The sequence below is a fragment of the Oenanthe melanoleuca genome, chromosome 2, assembly GCF_029582105.1.
Source record: "Oenanthe melanoleuca isolate GR-GAL-2019-014 chromosome 2, OMel1.0, whole genome shotgun sequence".
Taxonomy (NCBI): domain Eukaryota; kingdom Metazoa; phylum Chordata; class Aves; order Passeriformes; family Muscicapidae; genus Oenanthe; species Oenanthe melanoleuca.
The window spans coordinates 42,829,188-42,855,484 of NC_079335.1; the positions used below are offsets into that span (position 1 = coordinate 42,829,188).

The 26,297-nt window shown below is 39.7% G+C and overlaps 1 protein-coding gene and 1 long non-coding RNA gene across 4 annotated transcripts in view; one reads left to right on the forward strand and one right to left on the reverse strand.

Moving 5' to 3' along the window:
- GAREM1 (GRB2 associated regulator of MAPK1 subtype 1) overlaps positions 1-26,297 on the forward strand; it is a 99,746-nt gene that overhangs the window by 39,364 nt on the left and 34,085 nt on the right. The window lies entirely within an intron of this gene.
- LOC130249312 (uncharacterized) lies at positions 20,862-26,237 on the reverse strand. The gene is made up of 3 exons (XR_008839776.1): positions 26,121-26,237; positions 24,570-26,039; positions 20,862-21,015 (listed from the first exon to the last, which is right to left on the reverse strand). It is a non-coding gene; the product is annotated as an uncharacterized LOC130249312 (long non-coding RNA).

Here is a 26,297-nt window from a genome sequence, read left to right on the forward strand (position 1 = left end):
AAATTGCAAACATTGAAACTAGCTGGTAGAGCTTAATACTGAATGATAAATTTTAGTTTGAGAAAGAGCAAGAACTAAAAAAAAAAACCAAAAACAAACAAATAAAAACCAGCCAAACTGTAGTAGTCAAATCTCTTTATTTTTGTGGCCATGTACATTTGTAGCATTTTTCTTCTTAAATGGAATGTATTCCATACAGAAGCCAGTAAATATAAAACCCAACTGTACTGTTTTCATGGATGTCTTTCAGTCCAGTGGTAGATGTTTTTTCTTCCTTTTCTACATGGGAGTTATCACTTATGATTTGTGGAGAACTATTAACTTCAGTGTTTTACTATTCCAGAAGGTCTGACTAATAAAGATGACAAAATTTTGTCTGCTAACAGTTACAGAAAAAGAGTTCAGGCCAACATGGAAATCAAACTTTGGGTGTCGACACCAGTATTCTTCTAAATAGTGTAAACAACCAGACAGATTATTCTTAGCAATGATTTATAAACCCACCAGAGATTTGATTGCATCCAGATTATAATGCAACATTTCCCTCTGAGCTGCAAAGTCAGTTATTTTGTCAGTAGAGATTGTTAAATTGCCATTATTTATTTTTTTCCTGTTATTTTGTGCCCCTTTGTGGTATCACCTTAATGTTTTTAGCTGCTAACAGTCTCACAGTAACTAAAGCAAAACAAAAGTAAACATGTGAAGAGCAGCTAAGAGATTGCTAAACTCATGTAGAGATTTGATAAATTCCCCCAAATGAAATAAAGCATTTCTTCTGTGCCTGGCAAATTCTTTTACTGGAATATTTCCCCTTATGTTATCAGACTGATTTAACTGTTTATTTATTTAATTATTTACTTCTGTTTTTTTCTCTACAGATGTACTGGCTCCAGGCATTGGCAACTAACCCGAGTTATATTTGTGGAGTTGATGGTTGTATTGTATTGATTGCACTACTCCTAAATATAGCAAAGTCACTTTTAGACTGTTCTCTCCCTCTTGTTTTGCAGTCATTCAGAGATACATGTTCATCTGTTAAGAACCACTGTCCTGCAAGTTCAATACCTTAGCAGCTAAGTTTTGAGTAAAAACCTTTGTGATCTTGACATCTGCAAAAAGCAGTAGTGGAAAAAATACCTTTATGCTGTACTTGACTATGAGAAATTTGTAGTGATATTTTTGAATAGCTGTTAACTGTGAGAGTAGATTTTGGGCTATTTAGAAAATCTCTAAACATTCTCCTATTTCATTGTGCAGTTAGCAAGACCGAAGTATTATTTGACAAAAGCCATTATTAATTTCCTAAAAAGTTACTGGTATATGGTCTTAAAGGGTGCTTTGTGTTAGAATAAATCCTTCTCAGATCCAGAATGGTGGTAGTAAGTGTTCTATGGTTTCTAAGTTCTGTAAACCTTTCTGTAAGTTTTAAACCTGTAAGCCTTATTGTTATAGTTTTGCAAGGACAAGACAGTGGGGCTATTCCCATGGATCTTTGTGAGATGAGCTGCATTCTTGGCTATGAATGTGCTGTTGAAAGTCATGTTCTGGAGGCATCTCAGCATTTAGACCCAGCCAGGAGAAAAGGAGAACTTCCCAGGTGAAACAGGGAGGCTGAGGAGACTGAAGTTCCACAGGCTGGAAAGCATGAGAGTGTTACAACCCATCTCTAGATAAACTGCTCCCCTTAGATGAGAGACTCTGTATTTTTATTTACCAGATGCTACAGGCTGGGGTGATGGAAAATGAAGGGGAATTCCTGGCTCTGGGCTGAAGTATTTGTGTGGGCTTGTGTAATAGAGACGCAGAATTAAGAATAGTAACTGAACTAGCCTGATCCTGACCAGAGACCAGCTTTAAAAGTACTTGGTCTCTGGCTGGAAAGGAATATTTGTGAGAACAGTTGCAGTTTGGCACTGAATTGCAGTGTATTCGTGAGCACAGATGCAAAACTAGAAGAGCATCATGTAATCCCAGATGAAATGCCCAACCACTAACATCTCAGAAGCAGCAGCAGCTTTTGGTTACACAGTGCTGGATTCTGGATCCCTTCACGTGCCCCAGCTGTGCCTCAGCTCTGGAGTTGTCTCCTCCATGGGCTCTGCAGAGGTGCCCCACTGCTGGTGTGAGACCTGTGGTGGCCAAGTGGGACACCTGCTACAAGCTCCTTGCTATTTCTGCTTGGTAAACAGAATGTAAAGCACTAGAGGAAGTAGTAAAGACAATAATTTATAATCTCTCAAATTCATGACGTAATCAGGACTCTTGCAAGAGCAGATTTTGTAACCAACTTTCCTGTTTTATTAGTATTATCTTGTATTGCAAAACTCTTCCTATTATCAGATCAGTTTGTAGGTATGTTTATTCTTAGGGGCTGGACTTCTCCTTCATCCACAAATGGAACTGTTAATGTCTCATGTGTTTACGTTACACCCATTTGCCATTTTTGAGTTCTTGAAAGATTGCAGTCTGCAGTTTAGCATTCTTCACTGACCATATAGTATTAGAACTTTCTTGATTCAGAGTTATATGACCTTTCAGAGGAGCAGCCAGCCTAGTTCAGTTAGTTTAGAGCATAGTGCTAATAACACCAGGGTTATGGATTTGATTCATGTATGGGCCATTCACTTCAGAGTTAGATTTCATTATCTTTGTGGATATCTTTCAACTGAGAATATCCTGTGATTTGTGAATCTGTATGGTGCATTTCCTCTAAAAATGCTTAATTCCATTCTAGTCCTTTCTTTATCCTGCTGAAACTAACTGGTGAAAATCCCTTCATACAATCTGTATGTTGACTGCTTGCATGTAAATGTGCATTTGACAGAGCAGTTAGCCTGCTGTATGTCTAACATATGCATAAAGGTTTTAAGCAGGACTGAAATCAAGCTAAAAAAGGGCTTAAATCATACAGCTAAAGGATATGAATGCAAATTTGTCAAGTGTTGCAGTCCTAATATCTAAATAGTCCTTTAAAAAAAAAATTGCAGCTTTGTTCCCAAGATTTTCTAGGAGAGTTTTTTTTGTTACTATTTCTTTAACAGAGGTGGAAAGGGTGCTTGGGCTGAATTCTTTTCCCCTCATCTTAGAAGGTAATGCATCCAGAAGTAAAAATATGTACTTCTACCAACTTGTTTTCAAAAATGTAGCATTCAAAATAGAATTATTTGTGTTCCAGAACATTGTAGGCACCCAGAAAAAATGTACTATAACTTCAGAAGCTTCTTAATTGAACTGAGCTGTGACTGGTCTTAAGCTGTATTTAGTGGATACTTTGAAATTAAAGCACCACTTGCACAAGCTGGTCACAATATGGAGCTGTGAAACGCTTTTTTATTCCATGCCTTGTTCTTGCATGCTGACACAGTAGCAAGAAATGTGTTTCCAGATGCTGGTACCTGTGTATATGCACACAGAAATATCCATGAACAATCACCAGACTACAGCTCATTTCTTACACCTAATTCTTCTCTGAAGAAAAGTGAGTATGTGTATGACATGTTCAATTTCAAACTTGGTTTAACCAGTTAGAGAGCTTGACAGTCCTTTATCATTTCTCACTGTAGAGGAGCTGTAATACCTGAAGCACCATTCAGATATATAGGCAAATCATCCTTGTGGTGGGAAACTTTCTTCCTGCTAGAGGCAATTAACAGAGGAGAGGTGAAGAGATCAACTGTGTGTACATTCAGGGTATATGCAAGCAACTCTTTAGAGCTGCATGGATCCTCTTCAAATGACTGTATGACTTTTTTTTTTTTTTTTTTTTTTCAATCTGGCAACCTCTTCCTCAGCTGAGTGATGCTTCCTGCCTCCCTTTCTTGGTAGGGAGCCTGTGTGTTCTGCCAGAAAGCAGCTGTCACTTGACACAATCTGTTCTGTGCTCCGGCGTAGGCTGGCTGCTCAAAGGGGAGCTCTGTTGATTCTTACACATTGGGAGATTAGAGAGTGACTTCAGCCTCCCTTGGTTATTAGGGCTTAAAGACCAGCTGCAGAGGAAAATATTTGGAGGCTGTTTCACTGGTTTTCTGCAGTGAAGTGTGTCAGGGTTGTGTGTTGAGGGAGAGAGGGGTGTGCTATTCTGACATCTCTTCTGGCATCTACAGATGCTTTAAGTGTATCATGGGAGATGTGGAAAAGGGAAAGCTGGGGGCAGGAAGGTATGAGATTAAAAGTTTATGAAGTGGGATTTTTGGTTTTGTTTTTTGCAGGGGTTTAATAGGTAATGTCCATGTTTTAAAATTTATATGTATATACCTATTGTCTAGATATGTGATTATACATATCCAAATATACACACACACATCTGTCTGCCTGTCTGAAACTGTGATAACTGATTACTACTGCCACCTTTTTTAGTGCCTGCTAGCAATTCAGAATTGCACATGTTCTTCCTGAAGGCCAAGTCCTTGTTGCAAACAGAAGAATAATGGGGTAGTAATACCAAGCTTCCTTAACAGCAGTAAGTGAAAAAAAGAAAAATACTTAGGGAAAATAATTAAGCCTGTTTGGAAGGTAATGAGCTCCAGAATCACGTGCCAAGGCATAGTTGCAAGGAGTTTCTGAGTTACAAGAGACACTTGTATGTGAGAATTCACTTAATTCTCTAGAATAAGCTTTAATTAATAATTGGCAGTACAGGGAATTTTGCCATCTACTGAGTCATCTGAGAGTCCTGTGTAAAATGTCTCCTCAGGACAACTCTGAAAGAGTCAGTAGTACCCTACATAAATATCTTACCTAATGCTCTGTTTCTGTGATTACTGTCCAGACAGTCTGATATGAAAGTAACACCTTTTGGGGTATATTAATTAAATTTAATTGAAAACCAATGTAGCTGAAGGATATAAGAAGAAATGTTTTTCCTTTGGTATTTTTCATATTTCTAAATCTGAATTACAAAAAAATATTTTTGTTTAATTTTAAGGCATCCTTACACTTGCAGTGTATACAGTCTTAAATTTAGGAGAATTTCTGCTAAGGATATCTTTTTTTAATTCTTAACATTTATGCTTCCATGCAAAGACAGCACAATTAAAGCCTATTAGCTAAACTAAAGTGATTTGAGAAGGTAAAGTGAAAAATCAGACTTCAGTGTATATTTAGAGTTCTCCAGTGGTCCTATAGGAAAGCAGATTGTATACAATTTGACCCATTTATTTGACTAGAAAAGCAATTGTAGACAAGATGGGAATGACTCCCATCTTGGAAAATGATGAAAACCATTTCAAAGAATGCGAACGGCTCAACAAAAAAAATTGTCCATTTAAATGAAACCTCATGTTTAAATGGCAAACTGTGACATTTCTTGATTTGTTAAAGAAGTGGTTATTTTCTCCTTCAGTTTGTGAAGTTGAGATTTGTCACAATAATTCAGAAAATCAGTGAGTTCCACAGACATTGTCCATGTCTGTTCAGCACTGATAGAGACCATGAGATTGAATCCTTCTCGCCTCTCTCCCACCCCTTCCCTCTTCTGTCTGTAAAGACTGTTTTGTTTGTGTAGTTCCTTGGAACAAAATCCACTGACAGCAGTCTGTGCAATGGATTTATTAAGCAAATACAGTAGCTCCTTCTGTAGCTTCCTTTCCTGTATCATGCCTGTGACCCCTGGAGTTTTTCCAAGATAATGTCAGTCTTCTGCTTCATAGCTGGATACATTAATTATGCTTATGTGGAACTGAGTGTCTTAGAGTTCATTCATTCAGTCTTTGCTGCTCTTCACAAATCTTGCCAAGTTAACTGGTTCCTAGAGGTGTTTGGTTCCTGCTGAAGGCCCTTAGGTTATTCTCTGTGGGACCAGCAACTAGCTGGTCATTGGTGAACCAGCAAAGGGGTGGTGACCCTGTGCTGCTCCTTGTTTCCAGCTTTTATCTAATAGCTGAGAGTTAAAAACCAGGACAACCCTGGAGGCTCTTTTAGTGCAGCAAATTCATGCAGGCTTGTGTAGTTGGAAGCAGTCACTGTAACTTCACCAAAGAGTTTGGACCCATTACCTGCTGCTTGAAGTTGTTCAGGGTTCTCTTTTTTAATGTAATGTCTTTGACCCATTTGAATTTATTTTTTTTTTTTCTGTAAAGATCTTGATATTTCTATGGCCAGGATAAGCTGAATAACAAAAACAACAGAAAAATTCCTTGCTTTTCACAATTGTATAAGTATAGTCAATAAAACTACAATTAAACTACAAAAAAATTAGAAGCCATTACTGCAGGAGTAACAAACTTGGAAGTCTTCCTCTTCCCTCAAAAGTCTCTTGTGTATGAACTGTGTGAATTCTTAACATAACTTCTCTAAGCCTCTGCAGGAAAATATAAAGCAAGTGGTAGAAAATCAAATACAAAGCAAATAGTAAGGGTCATGCCTCACTTATTAAACACACCTGAAAAAAGTACTTTCTCTTTTAAATAATGTGATGTCCATCAATTTTTGTCAAGCCAAGTAAAAGACAAATGTGTGGTGCTTCTTACTATGCTTTGCTGTTGTAGGTGTGAGCTACATGGTGCTGCACAGACCTGGAAATCTGCAAAGGTGTCCACTGGGCACATTTTTACTTAAGTGATGCATTGAAGGTATCAGGTGTAAAAACCTGAATGAAAGCAGAGTGGAAATAGTGATGGAGCAAGCCTGGAAATACTGAATTATGATGGTAGGAACAGGAAGCACAGCAGAGTAGGAGGACAACCAGCTTTGGTTACTAAATATGTTGATTGCTGTCAGCTCTCTGCTGGTCTCATTCTTCCCTAGTGGATGAGTAGGATGTGCAGGGCTTGCTGCTCTGTAGGTTGTTTTACACATAAAAACTGTAGTTCCTTTGCAGGCTGATGTGTGCTTACATCAATCAAAGGACAGGCTGGTCTAACTTAGATGGTGAAACTTCTGTTTGTGAGGACTCTTGATTGCATATTGACTCAGTTATGCCTAGCTGATTGTGATGACACTGTACCTCATTAAATGGAATTAATTTGCATATCACCTCTGGAGTAATCATGAATAACTATAACTACCAAGTGCTTGATTTCAGCACATCATTACTCTGAAGCATAAACTTTCAGTAGTGGCAAGAATGGAGAAGAATAGATTTCCTAGTGCAATTTTCCTGGAAACTTGATTTGAAGTTTTTGCTTAAGATGGTATTTAGGGCTAATGGATTTGCACAATTATTTTAAAAGTAGTAGATGACAAATCAGAGTCTGTGGTGGGTGTTGCTTGCTGCCAGTAAAAGAATTGTTGAGGGCCTGCCAAAACATTCAGTTATTTGGCTTTTTCCAGGTGTGTTTTTGTTTGTGAATTCTCTTACCCTACTAAATGCTTCCTAAGGGCTTTCCTGGAGATTCAGCTGTTGTCTGTAATCTTATAAAGCAGTTTATAAACACATTTAATTAAAATCTATATAGGGACTTAATGTTTATGGGTAATTATGGCTGTCCTGCAACAAATGAAAAAGCTGCCTGACAATTTTGTAGGGGCAAATAAATGTAAGTAGATTGATGAAAGCATCCAATTGAAGCTTAAACTCTCTGCTTGTCTTCTGTCTGAATTGGAACTAGAAGCTCATGTGCATCAGTTACATTCAGAGGCTGGAAATCCTGCACAGATGAACCAAAACTGAGGAATCCTCCCCACAGTGTGTATTAACAGGAAAACTAGCTTTTGATGGGTGGCCACTCTGTCCTTGGGAGAGTTGAGGTGGTTTTTCCTTCTGTGATCAGAGCAGAAACTCAGCCCTAGGCACAGGTCTGGGACTTGGGAATGGTGACAGGTTACTGATACCTGGCCTAGCTGTAGATGGTGGGGGAGTTCAGGATTAAAATCTTACTGGAGTGGCTCTTGCTTAGTATCAGAGGTAGAGACCCTACCTGGAGCTGCCTTTCTTCCAAAAGTCACTACAGGGGTTGAGAGGCCAGCCTGGCTCTGCAGGGAGCGTGCTGCCTTCTCTGGGATGTGGATGGGCTGCTTGGGAGAAGATGGAGGCCTTTTATAATCTGGGTGCACAAACCTGAGCCACTCTTCTGCTGAGGCTGTTGGAGAGCTACATCACAGAATCACAGAAGGGACCTTAAAGATCCTCCAGTTCCAGCCCTGCTGCCATGGGCAGGGACATCTTCCACTAGACCAGAGCCCTATCCAGTCTAGCTTTTAACACTTCCAGGGATTCTCTGCAATCTCTTCCAGAGTCTCACAACTCTCACAGGAACAAATTTCTTCCTCAAATCTAATCTAAACCTTCTCTCTTTCAGTTTAAAGCCATCCCCCCTTACCTGTCCCCCACATGCCCTGGTAAAAAGTCCCTCCCCAGCTCTCTTGCAGTCCCTTCAGGTGCTGGAAGGTTCCTCTAAGGTCTGCCCAGAGCCTTCTCTTCTCCAGGGTGAACAACCCCAGCTCTCTCAGCTTGTGCTTCAGCACTCTGATCACCTTTGTGATCCTCTGAACTTGCTCCAGCATAGCCTTCCTTTGCTGCTTGCAGCCAGGCCAGTGCAAAATCCCTCTGTGTCCATAATGAGGCAATCAGTGGGACTTGATCATACTGGTAATTTTGGTGGACTACAGAGCTGTTACTGTGATGGTCTGTGATTGATCAGAAACCTGAACTTAACAGCCATGGGGACTTTCCAGTCCCACATTTCTAGCAAGATTCTACATATTGCTAGTGCCAAAATGCCAGCTGATATTTGAGGTATCAGAGAACAAGCAGTCTGAGCAGTTTCTGGCTTTTCCCTGTAAATCATCTAACTGGCAGCTTTTTTGGGTGGCTGTCTAATCTCTGATTTGAATCTTAGCTAAAGTTTTAAAACCTGGAATGTTATATTTCTCTATGGAAGAAGTTAGAAGGAAGGAAGGGAAAAATGCAGGCAGAGAGGGGCAGTAGCTGTAGTGTTTGTAGGTATGTTGTCTCACTGTGACAACAAGTTATATAGAGAGGCATAATATTTTTGTTGGACCAGCTGGAATTTCACAAGATGCATTTGGAAAAGGCAGGCAGACTTTTTGGGCACATGGCTCTTAGGGAGGAGCAGCTATTTTTGCACTGCCCAGGAGGGATGAGACACATGGAGTCCTGGTGGGAAGAATAAATGGAGGATTTGAGTATTGAGGTGGGAGGGCAGAACAGTTTGATGTAGAGCAGAAAATGTTCCCAGCCTCTAATCTCATCTTTACAGGGTGATATTTTACATTTCTCTGTGACTAGGCATTGTTATTACTAGCAGATAGCAGTGTGGATAGCACCCAGTTTGGCTTGGAAATGGCTTTAAAGATCATCCAGTTGCAACTTTCCTTCCACTAGACTAGGTTGTTCAAAGCCCAATCCAACCTGGATGGAAAGTGGTGCCTTGAGCTAAGCCTAGTTCCCATTCTGGGAAATTTACATTTTGTGGGAAGGTGCAGGTGAGGAGAAGAGGCTTTTTTGTTACACAGGGTGAAGAAAAATAGCTGTGTTGGAGACCTCCTCCAGCAGTGCTTACCTGAACATAATTCATCTCCAATACCTGGTCTAACTGAGTGGAAAGACAGACTTGTTGTGTTACAGGAGAGCCTGATGACTGCCTGGTGTTTGAGGCATGAAAGAGAGATGCTGCCTGTACTCCTAAATCTAAGAAGTGAACCACGATAAAGGATGTTGTAGTAGAAAAATCCAGTGAAGATTTCTTAGAAATAACCATTCTTTTTTGGTTTATACAGTTAAAATAGATTTTTTTAAGTGAAGGGATTCCAATAATATTTTTAAAGGTGAACAAAAAAGCCAAACAAACCCTGACTAATGTGTCTTTGTGCTGTAATATGTCACTAACTGCATGTGTCTTCCTGTCCTCTAATCTCACCAGTGCTCCCTCAGAAGACTGAAGATTGCTTGCTGTGTAGTTTTAGACTTACTTAATTGAGAATGGATTGAAGATAATTTTTCTAAGTCCACCTCAGCTACCAATATAAGAAGGGTTCAGAGAATGAGCTGGGTGAATGTTGTTTTGTACTGCATGTGTTCACCATCTGTGATTAATCTGGATTAAAGAGGTTGCACATGCAAGATTTTAATCTAGGCACTTCAACCATGTGAAAAAAAAAACTCTACTGGAGTTTTCTAACAGGACAGAACTCAGAGTGATTTTTAGAAAATTTTGATTCTCTAAATAACATCTAGCACCGTTTTGCATCACACTAGAGTCACTATAAGCATTGTGTGGGAGGCATGTGACAGAAGGTAAATGTGCTAAGATGTCTTACATGCATATAAAGTTCTAGATTTCTTTTGTTAGTCTTTATTGGGAGTAGTAGGCTTAGCAGTATTTAAGCAAACAGCACCCTTAAAAGTCAGATGAGCCAAGGAGTTCTAAAAGATGCTTGTTGTTGTTGGTTAGGGGGCAGAGGGATCTAATCACTTGATTTAAAAGAATATCTGCAGGATGTCTAGCAGTATTTCTAGAACTCAGAACACTTTCCTATGCTGTTTCCAGACAAGGATGTTGTGGAAATTTATATAGTGTTTATCTTGGTAGAAATAACACTGCTTCCATAAAAGACTTTGAAATGTTGGCTGTGGTTGAGTCAGTTTCACCCTACAGCTGGAAATGGGTTCACATCAGGAAAACTGGAAAATTTATGTTTTAATAGAAAACTATTTAGTCAAATATGAAAAATAAAGTTGTAGAAAATGGTGTGTTCACTGACAGAAAATGTGATTCATATCTGTGGGTCTCGTGTAAGTCAGTAGCATCTTTCATTATAAATGAGGGTGGTTTTAATAATATTTACTACAAGTTTGAAGTACTTCCCTTTCCTGTCAGATTTGAGTTTTGCACAATGCTGGTTTTGGACAGATCCAATAAAATCTACCTTAATTAACAATCCAGAAATGAGCCAGGCAGAACTGTTGATTAAATGATATTCCCTTCTAGAACCAAGGGGACTTTCACTGTGTAGCTGCTAAGGCTTGAAAGCAGCCTTGAAATTCAAGCTGGTTTAAGGATGGCCTCTGCACCCCATGCACAAAGGACAGGAGCTGGCTCACTTAACTCCTTCATGCTACTCTGCTTTACAACAGTTGAAAGAAGAACCCAGAGATTTTTATTTCCTTCTGGGAAGATGGATATTGCTAGGCCTGTAGCAGCTTTAGAACTTGTATGGGTATATGAGGCAAGGAAAATATTAATCATTACTTGGGAGGCACCATGGTGATGTCACATTTTGTAGCTCTTAATTTTATGGCTCATTTCTGCCTTTTATGGTATTACTTCAGCAGTTATTTCTGTAAATTCTTACGTATTCTTAATGCTTCTTGTGACTGCTTTCCTTAGGAGGGAAAAAAATAGAAAACATGTTTGCCTGACACATTTCAAAGGAGAAACACATTTCAACAGAACTTATTTGGGTTTTTTGTTTGTTTCTTGGACTAATTAACTTTGAGGAATTCAAAGCCCACGTCAGAACTTTAGAATCTTTTAGAACTAGAATCTTATTAGCATTTTGCTACATTTTTGTTCAACACCTTACTAGGTGATGAACAAAGTCAAAATTCAATTACATCAAGCAACAGATTGTGTTTGTCAATGTCTGTCCAACAGCATTTAGAAAAAAATAGGGATTTTTTTTTTTTTTATCAAAATGAAGGCTTTTACAGTTCCTTCATAGTGTTCTTTCATCTCTTTCATTAGGAACTGCTGACACTTAAGACACACATATGCATGATTTATCTCCTACCCAATGCTTCATGTACTTAAAATGCTTCTTTTGACTCTTCCTCAACTCATTGGTCATTTCACTGCTCTTGCACACCAGCATCCCTTTTGGAAAACTGTTGTGATGTCTAACACAAACATCATCTATTCTGTGAAGCTGTAATGCAGCAGAGTTTGCAGTGCATGTTATTTACACACATTTCTAAAACACAGGGAGTGTATCTGAGGTGACAACAGTTGTTATATGTAAGGAACACAAGCTGTCTGAACTCAGGAATGTTTTAGAGGGTTGTAGACTGAGTGCTCCCTTGCTTTTATAGTCTAATTCAGTGTTACTAAAGAGACAGAAATCTCTGTGCTACTGAACACTTTGCTTGTTTACCTCTGTGATCATTGCTGGTACCTCTTTTTTCTAGCTGTGGGCCAGTTCCCCAATATGTTCTACCTCACTGAAGCTCTAAAGAAGAGGGCAAATAAAGAACATGTTTCTTTTGCTGTTCCATGTGACACTTGAGCTGTATTTTTTAAAATACTGTGTTTGCCATCTGCAGCTCTTTTACCCTGTTCTTTCTTTGTCGTTTATTTTAATGCTAGATTTTCTCTCTCTTGAAGAAATAGCAGATATTGTCCATACAGACATGCATGGTATGTTGGAGGGTGGTTGGGGGCAAACAAAATGAAGTGCCCTTTCACCCATACAGACAATTGAGATTCAAGCAAGAAGTGTTTATGTCCTGCATCCTGCTCTGCTCTGCATTTTTATGTTAGTTATTAAGAAGGTGGTCTTTTAATATGTCTGAAAATCAACCATCCAAGCTCCTGATTGTTCCAGTTTTAGAATTCTTGACAGCTGAAATGGAATCCACTTTAGAACAAGAGCACAAATAAAGGTTAAAGGCAGGCATCAAGCACATTGCTGGCTGCAGACATCAAAGACTTTATTTTCAGCTGGATATTTAGAGATGGAAAACAAATTTAGTAATAGTTTACTTCTGTTTATAAATCTGAACAAATGAGTCAACTGTGTCATGCTGTTGCCTCAAGGAAAGGGGAGGGGTGAAGTGTCTGAGATGGAGTTTAGTCTGTGGGATGATACAGAGCTGCTCTCTCAGCTGTTGGTACAGCAGGAGCTGAGCAGCATGTGCACTCCTGACACTGAGTATCAGGAAAAGTGCAGGCAACTGGAAATCCAGATAACAGCAGCAAGAATAATCAAGAGCTGGAAAGTACAACCTCTGAAGGGAAGAGTCCTAGCAAGGGAGATTTAAATGAGTTATTCTGAGTAACCCAAAAAACTTTTCTGCAGGTGAGGATGCTACACAGTGGCTTAAAGTGCCTTGACTGTTTGAGACATCTCCTATATTAGAAGCTTTAAAAACAGGTCAGATATTTGCCAGAACTGGTTTAGAGATAAATTCTGCATTGGAAGTGAGAGAAGGGAGGGAAGATTGGAACCTCTGGACATCTGCTCTTGTTTCCTGTGATTTAAGAACTGAGCTGTTATAAAGCTCAATTCATACCCCTTCTTTCTCAAATTTGTGTGTGTGGTTTAGCATTTGTATTAATGAATTAAATGTCTGGGAAACAAAAGATCAGGCACGGGTAGAAAATTAATTTAGGTTAAATATTATCTACATTAAAACAGTATTTATTTCATTACAGACAGATGCAAAAATTACATATGTAGGAACAAAGGCATGTAAGTTACATTTACAGGATCAGGAAACACCATTTTAAGAAGCATCATTTCTGAAAAGGTCTTGATTATCCACCATGAGATTTTTTTAATCTGATTTCTGTGGTAAATTGACCTCATGGTAAGCAATGGGTTGAGAAAACAGAGGTGTATACAGATCTCTCTTTGGGACTGATGTGACTGCTGCCAGAATACAATTTATGTCCTGTTTTCACAGTGGAGCAAAAGTAGGATTCCTAGAAGAGGCACATTAACATGATGGGCTGGACAGTAATATCACTTGTGAGTTCTGGGGGCTTGGAAGGAAAGTTTTATTCAGCTGTAGTCTTGAAGAGCTCTCCCTTCCTGAAGCAGTGAAATTAAGCCATGTAATATAAAGCTAGAAGAGCCTGCCAGGCCAAGTCACATCAGAACTGGAATTGAAAGTAAACAAAATGGTAGCAATCAGCATGAGGACAAAAACATTAATCTGAGGGTAAAACTTCCTTTCCTGGAAACATTTCAATCAAGATTGACAGAGGAATTTTTTTCTTCCCTTTTGGAAAAAGCAAAAACCCATAAGCCTTAACTCAAAAGAAATAATTCATTGCAATCCTCTAGCTTGTTCTATCAAGGAGATGAAGGCTTAGATGATTACATTGGCTCCTTCTGGCTTCATAATTTATTTTGCAAATTGAGGGAGAGGGGGAGGATTAAATGGGAGATTAGCAGCTCTGGTGGGAGTGGAAGGAGGGTTTTCCCATAACTGGAACTTTGTAATCTCTCTCTGAAAGTAGAGTTTTCAGTCTTTGTGCCTATTCTTTTTAGGTCATTAGCATTTCTGTCAATTTTCATATCAGAGAAGTATATTTTAGCTTTTAGTGTTCTCATAGCAGGGAGAACACTGTTCATTTGCCATCAAGGGAATTCCTCTCAATTCTTGATTTTAATAATTTTTTTTAAGCAATTGTTTCATTTGTTATTTTGTTGGACACCATATTTTCTGTAGTCACATAATTACTGGTGCAAGCTTCTTTAATAGTAAATAAACTACTATACAAATATGTGCTGAAAACTGTAAAATCTGACAAAAAGACAGAACCAAGTAGTTAGTGGTGTGGATATTGTACGTACTAAATAGATAATGAATTTTTTTGGGGGAGTAGAAGAGGCTTAGTTTAGATTTCCAGTATTTAACCATTTATAGATAAAACTATGAAGCTATGTGTACTTCATTTTGAGGGAAATAGCAATAATGTACTGTAAAAAGGGAATGGAAGGTTGCTGACCTCCAGAATGATCTTACTGGCAAGCTTTTTTAGCTGAGAAGAGCTTTCTGCAAATTTTAGTGTATCTGGAATTAGCAATCAGCAGGAAGAAAGTCCCTGAGATAGCTGGGGGCTGCTTGTTCAGCCTGGAGAAGAGAAACACGGGGGGTGACAGTGTCCAGCAGGGAGTTTGGAGAGAAGACAAGTGAAACTCTTAGAGGGCACAAGGAAAGAGCAATGTGTGCCATGTCCAACAGGGAAACTTAGACTGGGATGGAAGGAAAAGCTTTGTCACCATCTTTGTGGTTAAAGCTGGGAAAGGATCACCCAGAGGTGCCATGAAGTGTCCACCCTGATGGAGCTGGGTGCTGTGATCCACCTTTCCAGTTAGTCTTGCTTTGAGTTCATGACCTCCAGGGGTCCCTGCCTGACTAAGGACATTACAGATCTGTCTTGTAAGGACAGGCATCCCTCCCCTTTATTTCCTGCTTGTTACTGAATGCTGAATCTGTAGTGCTGAAACCTTACTTTAAAATGGGCAGTTTTATTCTGATGTTTGTCTTGTTTTATGAGATGCTCTGAAGAGTTGGACAGCAAGATGAGGAAAGGAATAAACCTGTCTTTATCACCTGCAGTACACTGGTGACATTTCTCTGTGGAAAAGGAAGTTTGATGGAGTACCACAAGGTGTAGTGGTAAGGCTTGTAGCCTTCTAGTTTCTCATGTTTCCCAATCTTCTGAATTACTGCCTGAAATCTGGTGATGTTGAGATTCACTGTTTTCTCCTTTTCTGCTAGGAGCTGGGGATGTGTGTGGGAGGCTTATTGTCCCACTCCCTTTTCTTCTTGTATCTCTCCAAAATACTTCTTCCTAAACTTTACAAATGCTGCCAGGAGAAATTCTGGCATGTGGATCCCATTTAACTGTTCACTTACTCCTAATTGATGAGAATACACCTTCAAAATTACTAAGAATGTTTTCTTTTGAAGTTGGTTGAAAGGTTTATTTTGTATCTAATTTGTGGCTAAGTGGCTATAGAACTTATTTTAAAATAAGACACCTCTGTGTTTAATTTATTTTTTCAGTTTTGTTGATTTAAAGGAATTTTTCTGCTTAGCTGATGGCGTTTTCTGGACACTTCTAATAATGTTTGAGCCTAGTAAGGGCAGGTCTTGAGTTCATAGCTGAAGTTCACTTAACAGATGGCCTTCCTTGGCAAACTGGCTTGTTCTCCTCCCCCTCTCTTCCCTTCTCTGGAGAGAGAAGGTCTCTCTGCTCATGGCTGTGAACTTGTGAAAACTGGATTCTACTGGTTTAAGCCCTTATGCATCCAAGCTGGGAATACTCATGTTCATCTGAGTAGTTGTGCTGATGTACACAGCTTTTTTTCTTTTTCAACCTCTTTGCTTTCCTGCTTCCACCCCCAAAATCTTCCCCACCCTTCCAGGTTGCCTCTTTGGCTACTCAAACATCCATAGTTTTTCACAAAGTGACTAGGTGGTTTTCACAAAGCAGAAACTAAGCTGTCTATTTTAGGATTTAGGGGTTTTTTAAGGAAAAAAAAGCCTTTTGCCTGTTTTTCATATCACCTCCAATAAATTATCTGTACACTCAAACTTTTTTGCCATCAGATGTAATGACCCCAATATCATTGAGCCTCTGGTTTGCTATTTTGTACATGTGGGTCCAGATTTCCCTCCTAACTGGGGCATAGGTTAGTTCCTTGGAAACTCTTCTTTGTGTTCTGGTGGGTTGGGGCTTCAGGCAGGGATGGAAGGAGAGGGCTTAGCAGTTCTCTGGGATGGATGCCAAACAGCTTCCTCTGAATCCTCACCTCAACTCTCTCTTCCCTTCATTTCTTGGAATGGAATAGATTCACTGTGCTAAATAGGGTAGAGTTTCCTTTTTGTAATTTTATAGTTTTATGTGAATTTAGTTTCTTGGTAGATATAACCTTTAATATCACCCATCTTTCTTTTTCCTTTTTCATCTTCCACAGTTTCTTTGTTGCAGTGCTGATAATGACACTTGCCAAGAGTTGCTAATAAAAGATAAAATTAAATACCTCTAAGTGCAGAATTTTGTGCAAGAGTGAACCCCATGTCTCATAGCTCAGGGAAGGTATCCTTAATGTGTTAGTCACACATTCTCCTCTGGGGCAAGTGCATGAAGTGCCAGTAGTGTGTTTGGGAGCATTTGGGTTGAGAGACCTGAGGCTGACAAGAATGACTTTAAGATGACAAGTGAGTAAATGAAGCCTTAGTGCTCTGGAGCAGTTCACAGAACGTTCTTTCTGTGCTCTGTCACACCTGCTTCACACACCAACATCCAGCTTTGCACCAAATGGCAAAAATTTGACATCCTGAACTTCCTTACTGAGCAATAAATTCCATCCTGTTTAATGAAGTATGAACAGAGAGCTCCTGCTGATCATGTTCAGTTGGGTTTTTTTCTTGAAATTAAGGGTGTCTTTCTGTTTGTTTTACAATATTTGAGAGCAATATTGTTTTAGTGAGCCAACTACCTTATCCTTTTATCCTTTATCCAGCCTGAAGTGCTCTGAACTATTTAATAGTAACTAAACCATTTTACAAAAAGTGCTATCTCAAAACAAATTCAAATGCAGCTTTACCCAGGAAAGCCATGGAAACACATTTATTTTTTTGTTTTTCATATGGAAACAAATGTTCTGTTCTCATACCATCTGAAACTGGAATAGATTCAGGTCAGGCAATGCGTATTCATTCCTTGAGACTCCTTGACAGTTTTTTAACTACAGTCATTTCCCTCTCCAGCCCACTCCTTTCTCTTCTAACTATGAGAATGGGAATTCCTTCATCTTTTGGGAATTGTGTTTGCATTCTCTCTGCCTTTATGGATAAAAATCTGTTAAACTTTATCTACATGGAACAGATTTAGCATGTGCATTGTGTTCTCGAGTGTTGCAATGTAAAAATACCAACATTCACCAAAAATGGCTTTCAGTGGTAGGCTTTTTTTCTGGATTATTGTGGGCACTTTTGTACTTCTTTCAGTATTATGAAATTTGTTATGGGAAGTATTCATCTGGGTGAGTCATGGTAGATCAGCAAAGGTTCCTTGGCTGTGATCTAAAATGGTCACTGGTAAAACCTAAAACCTTTTCCTTACATAAATGGAGGTATCCACTAGTCTGCAGTGATGCCAGTGAATCATGTGCAAGCAGACATGTAATGCCTTTCCTCTCTGATCTTCACCAAACATCTGATTCAGGACAATAGCAACTATCTCTTTTCTTTGGAAAGTTGGGAGATACCCATAGGGTATTTCATATATTTGTATGAAATACCAGGTGTGAAAAATATTCCATGAAAGTTTTTACTAGCCCTTAAGCTGGGATGTGACATTACACTCAAAGGAGACTCAAATCAGTTATTTGCTTTATTCATTTCAGAATTGTTCTCCTCTTGCCTGTGTACGGTTTGAGGGTTCAAGTGGCAGCATTAGGAGTTGAGAAGGCTGTATTGTACTGAACAAAATGAGGGCTGTTCTCCAAAACCCTGTTCCCTGCTACACAGGGTCCATCTATACTGCAGGAAAAAAGAGTAAGTAACAACAGATTAGTTGTGCAGGGACCCACACAAAACACATTGCCTGTGTGGAAGATTCAGGGCTCTTCTGAACACTGAATTCATCTGCTGCTGAAAAGGTCTCCCCTCCCCCCAGCTTCTGGGAACCAACACCTGATTTTTTCTTTTCTTTTCTTTTATGATGTCTGTTACAGAACCTTAACGTGCTGGAGGTGGTTGGATATTTTTCTCATTAAAATTTATGTTTTGAATAGTTACCAGGTCACCAAGCTGCCTAAACACAAGGAAGGAGGATTTAGCTGAGTCTGAGCCAAACATTTACAAATAAATCTCTTGGGGTCTCTAAACACTGGTGAATCTCAACATCCCTTTGATTTGAGTGCAGGTTAAGGATTACAAATATTTTTAAAATCTATTTTTAGCTTTACTGCCATTACATGAAGGTGAAAGATTCAGTGCTACTTTTTCACCCTTTCTTACCTCTAGCAGAAGACTGGAATGATTTATTTGGATAGGCTGAAAAATGTTAAGTGTTTATGCTCTGTCTGTACCCAGTGCATAGAACAGTGCTCAGTGGTGTGGCCAGGAATGCATTGGTACAGAACTCAGGGAATTTTGGTGTCACAAAATGGGGGAGCCATGGGAAAAGCAGGGGTTGCCTGGTAAACTTCTTTTTTCCACAAACTGGATGTGGATGAGTAGTGGATGAATGTTTTCAACTTTCATGGCTCTTTATCTTAAGTCTGGAGGCTTGTGCCTGATTCCCACTGAGGAGAGTGGTCTCTGTGAAATGCTGCAACTTCTTGACACATCACTCCTGACTTGCTCTTGTGTCTCATAGGGAAACATCTCTAGCTGTACTTTGCCATCATCTTCTTGGATACAGAGATTTCAAATAACAATAGAAATTGCCAGGTGGGTTTATGTAGGAACAACTTAGTGTTTGGACAGAAGGCGATGGACCTGCCTTCTCCTACCATGTATGTGATTTGCCTTTTCCAGACTTCCAGGAGCCTGTTCTGGCAGTGTGAAGCTGCAGGGATTCTGTGAAATTCTGTCACAGAAAAGCCTGCACAATCAGCATCCTTTTGTTGCCCAGTGTATTACACCTTTTCCTCCAGTCCTCTCTTTGTCATCTGCACCAGTTGTTTGAGCCATTTTGCTCTGCCATGTCAATTCAATTCAGTCTGAGTCAGGAGGGTGTGCAAGAAGGCATGATGACTCCCATTTCTCTGAAAACTTCATAATTTGGTGCTTTATGAATTTTAGAAATAAAATCCTGAGATGATACAAAAATGTTAATGAGCCTTAGCTGGGCTAAGGGCGTTGAGATTTGCCTGCAGAAACCATCTGGCTATCTGTCAGCACAAAGTTTGTTCTTTGTATTATTCTTTCAACCCGCTGTAAACAATTTCAATGGCTTCTGGATTTCCCCTTGATATACAAATGAATCTTCGGTGCTGATCCTCCCTTTGACTCTCTGTATCAGTTCTGATGCCAAGTGCAAACAAAACTCCCTTCTGTGTAGCCCTGAACTGTGTGCTCCTGTGGGACTAGTCCTGGCAGGGAAGGAAAGGCAGCCCCAGCCCTTTCTCTGCCACCAGCCTTCAGGAGAGTCAAGCCAGGAGAGTGCAGAAAGTCAAGGTGGGAACCTGATCCTTGAAACCTGTCTCTGAGGCATCAGCTCTGGCACCCCAGGCAAGGAGGAAAAGCAGGGCAGAGGGTGAATTGTAGCTTGCCCCTTCCCCAGCTTTGTATAAAGCCTTTGAACCCTTGCCCCAAGGGGAGCCAGGGTGCCCCTGCAAGGCAGGGGGCTTCTAACAATGTGCCCCTTGTGCTGGCTGACTTCTCCAAAGGCTGCAGCATCTTGGATTATCTTGTTAATTGCTTCGTCAGAAGGAACCCCTTCTGGTGTAAGAGTGATTTCCTACTCCTGTTGCTGTATGGGAGCTGAAATAAAAGCAGTTTAATCTTTAGAAAACTATCAACCCCAAAAGAGCTGGGCTATTATTTTAGGTAATGTAATGAGCAAATGCTGCTTGGAAATGATTAAAAGAACATAGTCACAGCTCCAGACCCTGCTGCCCAATGTGTATTGATGAAATTTTCCTGAAGCAGGAGGATGCAGGTTAATCTTTTCTGCTAAATTGGCAGCTGCAGGGGCAAGGTATCTTGCTGCTGCTGTGTATTGCATTTCCATCACAGGAAATTTGTAGTCAAATACAGGCTATTAGTGTAAGTGTGGGTGAATGGTGTGAGTGAACATTCATAATGATTTCTTCATGAGGTTTGAAATTAGAATTGGTAGATTGAATTTTTAGCTATACCATTTTCTTCCTGGGAATGTTGAACTGTTCACACTTTTGTACCTGAGTTCAGTCTGAAGGTAGACTCGTGTTTTAGTTCTGGGTTTTTTCTTAATTGAAAAGCTTCTCAGATTTACAAATGAAATAGAAAATTGTACCCTACCATAACTAGTAGTTTAAAACTTTTTGCAATAACATATAATGCATTTCCTGTCCTTCTGGATGTGGAGCAATGACTTGAAATTTTCTTTCCATGTTCACATAAAGATAAGGTGTGTAGTCAGCTACCCTGCCCCAAGGATTGTATTTGAAGCAGTTATTTTCCTTTTATTCTGTGGCAGAAAGACTGAACTTGTACCAGGGATGTAATAAATTCAGATTGATAGCTCAAATAAAAAAGCAGAGGGGTAGATTGAACTCCAGCTGCCCACCAAGATGTAGGGTAGTCTAAACCTAGCTTGTGGCGTTGAGTGCATGCAGGCATCCCATGGAGGCTTCAAAGCACTGGGAAAGTATCTCACAATAATTCTGTTGCAGAAAAAAAGAAACAACTCTAAAACTTCAGATCAATATGAGGGACAGAATATGACAGAAAAGTTCCAAGTTTCTGAATACAGAACTCATCTGTACATTCAGTGAAATAAAGTTTTCAGAGGAGCTTCAAGATCCTTTGGAAAGAGACTGCTGAAAACCATGGCAAGCAAATTGCTAGCATAAGATAAAATACAGATGGAATATGCAGCTTGTGTTCTTCCTTCAGAAAAGCACTTTTATTTTTTGGTGTTCCAGCTTTATAAAGTAACACCTACAGCAACTATTTTTTGGAGTTAAATCGCCACGTGCATGGTTGTCTTTTGTCTAAGTGTTGTTGAGCTGGCAGGAGTTGGAGCAGTGAATATTTCTGGGTGCTCACAATGGGCAGCTTCCTAAAGCTCCCTGTGCTTTGTGTTGCTCAGTAACAGCAGGGGATGGGTGATGGAGGTGGCTGATGGGCTGATCCTGCAGAAGCACTGTGCCATTTCTTTGTGCATTGCACATGTCTTCCTGCAAGGTTTTCTCAAGGAGACAGCCAAAACTAGTTAGAGAGCACTACAGTGTGGGAGAAATTGTTTGGTAATGGCTGAGACCCTAATTAGCTCTACTCCTAAAGAAAGCAAATGAAGATGATAGGATATATTTCTGAGGGAAGAAAATCTGATTATTCTTGCATTTCCCTATTGCCTTCACCTGTGAAGAAATAATTATTGTATTCTAAGATTTTTAGTATTTAGAGATTGAACTCTCAGCTTAAGGCTAAATCAGATGACTCAACACTTCTTCTTTTTCACTCACTTCTTTCCATCAGTGCTCCTTGAGTTTGACCATGGAAGTGGAATCAGATTTCATAAGGGAAATGAAAATCTCATTTTCAGACAGATGCTGGATATCAAAACCAGACACATGTTAGAAAGCTTGATCTGATGAACTATGCATATGGTTTAATTTTTTCAGTAGAAAATGTAATTAAATTGTCTGATGTTCCTGGATTAGCCCATAGTGCTTCATGCTGTAATCTTGCACTAAGATCTTAAGTATGTGGTTTTGAAATTTCTGGTATATGTAAGCTTTTTCTGTTGTGAAGGATTGGTATCTGGCTCAATTTATTTACTAATTTACCTTCTTTTTTCACTGATTGTCAGAGTTGGTGAGCTTTGTGGTCATAGATAAACTTATCCTCTGTTGTTACTCTGGGAAAAATGCTTTTAAACTTTGATTTCTCTAAATATTGATACTAGCTGTGAAGCTTTTTTTAATGGTAGAAGAAAATAATCATTTTTAGTAGCATAGATTTCTTTACTGTATGTTTTCATAAGTTTACTATGAAATTTGGGTCCTACTGATTCCTGGGTATGCCACTTCCTAGGGGAAAATCACAGGAGATAATTTCAAACATAATCTTTTCCTTTCCTTCAAAGGGAAATGATTGTGGATGAGGGAGAAGGGGAGCAGAGAGGCATTGGTGGACATGATGTTTGTCAGGGAAAAAGTAGTCTTCTCCACTGTGGAAAATGAAAATAGCCACCTTTTTCCTATAGTGCAGATGTTTGTCACTTCATGGTGTTTGGCTACTGTGAGGCTCATTTAAAGTGTGCAGAGTGGTTTTCTGACTCCTGTCCAAGGAAAACCTTGGGTCAGCTGGCATGCAGCTTTCTGAGAGCTGGCTCAGCTGAGTCTTCCTAGCAAAGAAATGAGTGCCTGCTCAGCCATGGGGAGCCTGCAGCAGGCAGGGTGCATCACTGGGGCATGGCATGGTGCAGGTAGCACACAGGTAGGACATCAAGTAACTGCTGTGGGTATTTAGACTCCCAGCCACTTGGGCCATTCCAGCTTGAAGAGTGGCTGGGGAGGCCAAAATAATGGGTGCTCAAAGCATGGAGAGTGACTGCAGGGAGGAAAAGTGAATTGCTCACTTTGATATCCCCCAGCAGACAGAAAGACAAAGATTGTAAATCAGGTTCTATCTGGCTTTGCTTAGGTGGTCACAGTCTTTCTAGTGGTTTAACTAAATGTGTGTTGTACAGATTTATGCAGGCAGGCACTGAAGCTTCTTTCTGATCCCTGCACCAACTTCTGGCCAAGCTGAGACCCTCACTTTCAGTGGCAGGGTTTTGGTGGCTAGGACATTGTCCCCTCAAGGCAGCTTGGGGTGACAGAATGAAGGGGTAAAAGAAGTGTTGGTCTGCTTCCTTGGGGCAGCTGGCCCTTCTCCAAGTGACCTTCTGCAGCACAGTGATGACTGTGCCACTGTCAAAGCCTTTTGTGCTGTTGGGTTTTGCTTCACTGGGTAGGCAGGAGTGCAGTTGAAAAAAGGAAGGACTGGACTTTTTTGAGGAAAAATGTGCTTTGAAAGAGCATAATATATGTCATTTCAAAGGCAGGAGTTTTTAAGCATCTTTGCCTCTCAGTTTCTATGTTCAGAAATCTCAACTGAAATAGTCATCTTCCTGAAAGGAATATTAGCAGACTGATCTTTTGAAGGGTTTTGGTTTTGAGTTACTTTTAGCTTGAGATGTCCCAGTTTTTCTGATATCTAAGCACCATCTGCCTCCCTTTCTAAATACCTACAGTGACCAATTCTAATAGTCTGAAACCCTAATATCCTTTTTCCCCATCCATGACATCTTTACAACTTTAAATCTGTGTGCTAATGCAAACTACCCAGTATTGATTTAGCTTCATTATTCAAGGAATAACTTTTTTTTTTTTTTTTTTTTTAGTAAGTTTTAATAATATTTTTCCTAATCTCAGAGGCAGTTTTAAGATCACCTTGTTTTACAACCAAAGTTCTTTTGCAGAAATTTAAAGCACAGAATTTCCCTGGAATACTTGCAGCTCCTAATGTTAGCTTTTTCACTTAGAACTATCAGTATGTAATGATATATCTCATGATAATCTAGCAGCTGGGGAAGCCCATGTACACTCAAAGACAATTGCCACTTCACAGCCCTGTCAGTGAAAGGCTACAAAGTGGGATTGGTGCAAAAATACCTTTCAGTGGGAGATGCCCAGAATTAGTGAGAAGTTTTCACTAGAAACACATAGAGGAAAAATATTCCTTATTACAACTCTTTAACTCATGAATTATCATTTAGATGAAGAAAAAATGCCGTAAGTGGTGGTCTGAAAACATTTTTGGAATGAAACCACTCGATGTGTAGTCTGTAGCATTTTTTTCAGTCAAGCTGGTTTAGGCTAGGCTGGCAGCCTCTAGCAGCGGGTTTCATTTGGCTCTCAGCAAGCTGGCAGGCATCTTACAAGAGAGGGAAATTGGCTGGGCATTCTGTTTCTTTATACCTTTTGGATTCAGCTATGGTGAGTTGAACTGCCAGAGAGAGGTTTAGATGGTACCCCTCCTTAGTTAAGGTAGTGAAACAAAATGTGTGTGACGGAATGCATTCAAGAGAACTGAGGCAGATGCATATCTTGCTTAGATCTGCATTTTAGATTTATCGTCTTTGCTGCCTTCTTGAGTAGCAGTGAAAATTAAATGAAGTGGCAGTGCTGAAGCAATGTGCTCTTACTCATCATCTCTATTCACCCACCTTTTCAGTTCATCTCTTCTTTCCTTCTTTCCCTTTTTTTTTTTTCTCCTGGTGACACTTCAGCACATGCTGTGAACATATGCCAAAATGCTCATTCTTAAAAGCTGCCTTCATTCATCTTGAGCTGTTATCAAGAGCTTTGTCTGCCTCGTGGGTAAATTGCACAGCGCTGAATCAATGTCCTCTTGTACTGGAAACCAGACAATTCTGACAAACTCTGCACTCATAGGGAGTGAGTGAAGAGATGGCATAGCTCATGCAGAATGCAGGGATCCAAACACCTTCTGCCTCTCAGCTGAGGCAGGGATACAAACGTGACTGCTGATCCTAAACCAAAAATTATTAGCGATGTTTGCTTGCTGCAAGTCACTTTGTATGCTTGATAGATATTCCAGCATTACAGATGACAGTTTTTGGAGCATAAGATCCTATGTGTACTTCATCAAGGTGATTTTCAGATCGTGTATTATTTTGGCTCTGCACTTGTTTTAAATTCTCCTTAATGTAATTTTAGCTGTAGCATGAATGTACTTAAAGCTGAATACTCTCCTTGACAGGAAACCTCAGATGAATAAACCAGACCTGTTGTGTAATTAAAGAGTTTCTTTGGAAATTGGCTTCATTTCAGTTTTTAAAAAGTTGTTTAATTTGTTCCAGAAGTAAAGTGAACTTGTTTTTTCAGAACTTGGTCATGATTGCTGGTGGTCGGAGCTATAATAAATTTAATTCCTTCCTAATAGATTTAATTTCTTCCTAATTTAAACACATTGTAAACTAAGCTATAGTCTGCATTGACAGGCATTGACATACAAAGTGATAGTACCTTTCCAAAGAAAATTGTCTTTTTAATTACACAGAATAACAGCAATCACTTCTTTCTATTGCAGATACACAAACATTGGGAACTTGCTTGAGCAACAGGTTCTGCAGTAATTTGAGTACAATACTTTAGTAGATTTATGTTGAGGAAGAGGGGAGAAGGGGAAAAAATACAGGCTCTGCTAGAAACTACATATATATTCAGCAAGCAAATGAGATACAAGCTTTGAAACAATAAGCTGCTCTATAATGCACAGACAGTCTTTCAGGATACCCAGCCTCAGCTCCAAAGTCTCTCTACACATTGATAAAAATGTCTAACTGAATGAAATAAGTTTATTCTGTCTCATGTTAAAGCCCTGTTAAGCCAGTGAGAACTGACTGAGCTTCTGACTCAGTCATTGTTCCTGTTTTTTACAACTCCTCCCATTCAGTTAATTAAAAAACCTGTTCCTGAGCAGGAAACAAAAGCACTTTTTATACAGAATTGATCTATGTGCATTTTAAAGATTTCTGCTGGCTGAATGCACTTTTTCTTTAGCTTTGTTTTCTGCAGCACAAGTGGCTGCCAGGGCAGTGCTGGGATGTGGCTGCCCTCCCTGGGTGGAGGACACACCGTCCTACACTTGGGCCACGGGATGGGGTCAGAACCTGAAAGGCACAAAAGGCTCTCAGTGAGCAAGAAGGCAATGAATGGTGCTCGAGTCAGGCCACAGAAGTGGGAATACTCACGTGGGAGTAGCAGGAGGAAAAAGATCTGTCAGCAAAAGAGCAGAAAGCGTAAAGGATGGTCAGCTTGCAGTTGAAGAAGGTGTCTTTGCACCGTGGCAGAAACATTAAGAGCTTGAGTTTTGGTGAGGGCTGGCTTTGAAGCTTTTGCCAAATAAATAAATAAAAGCTGTTACTCAG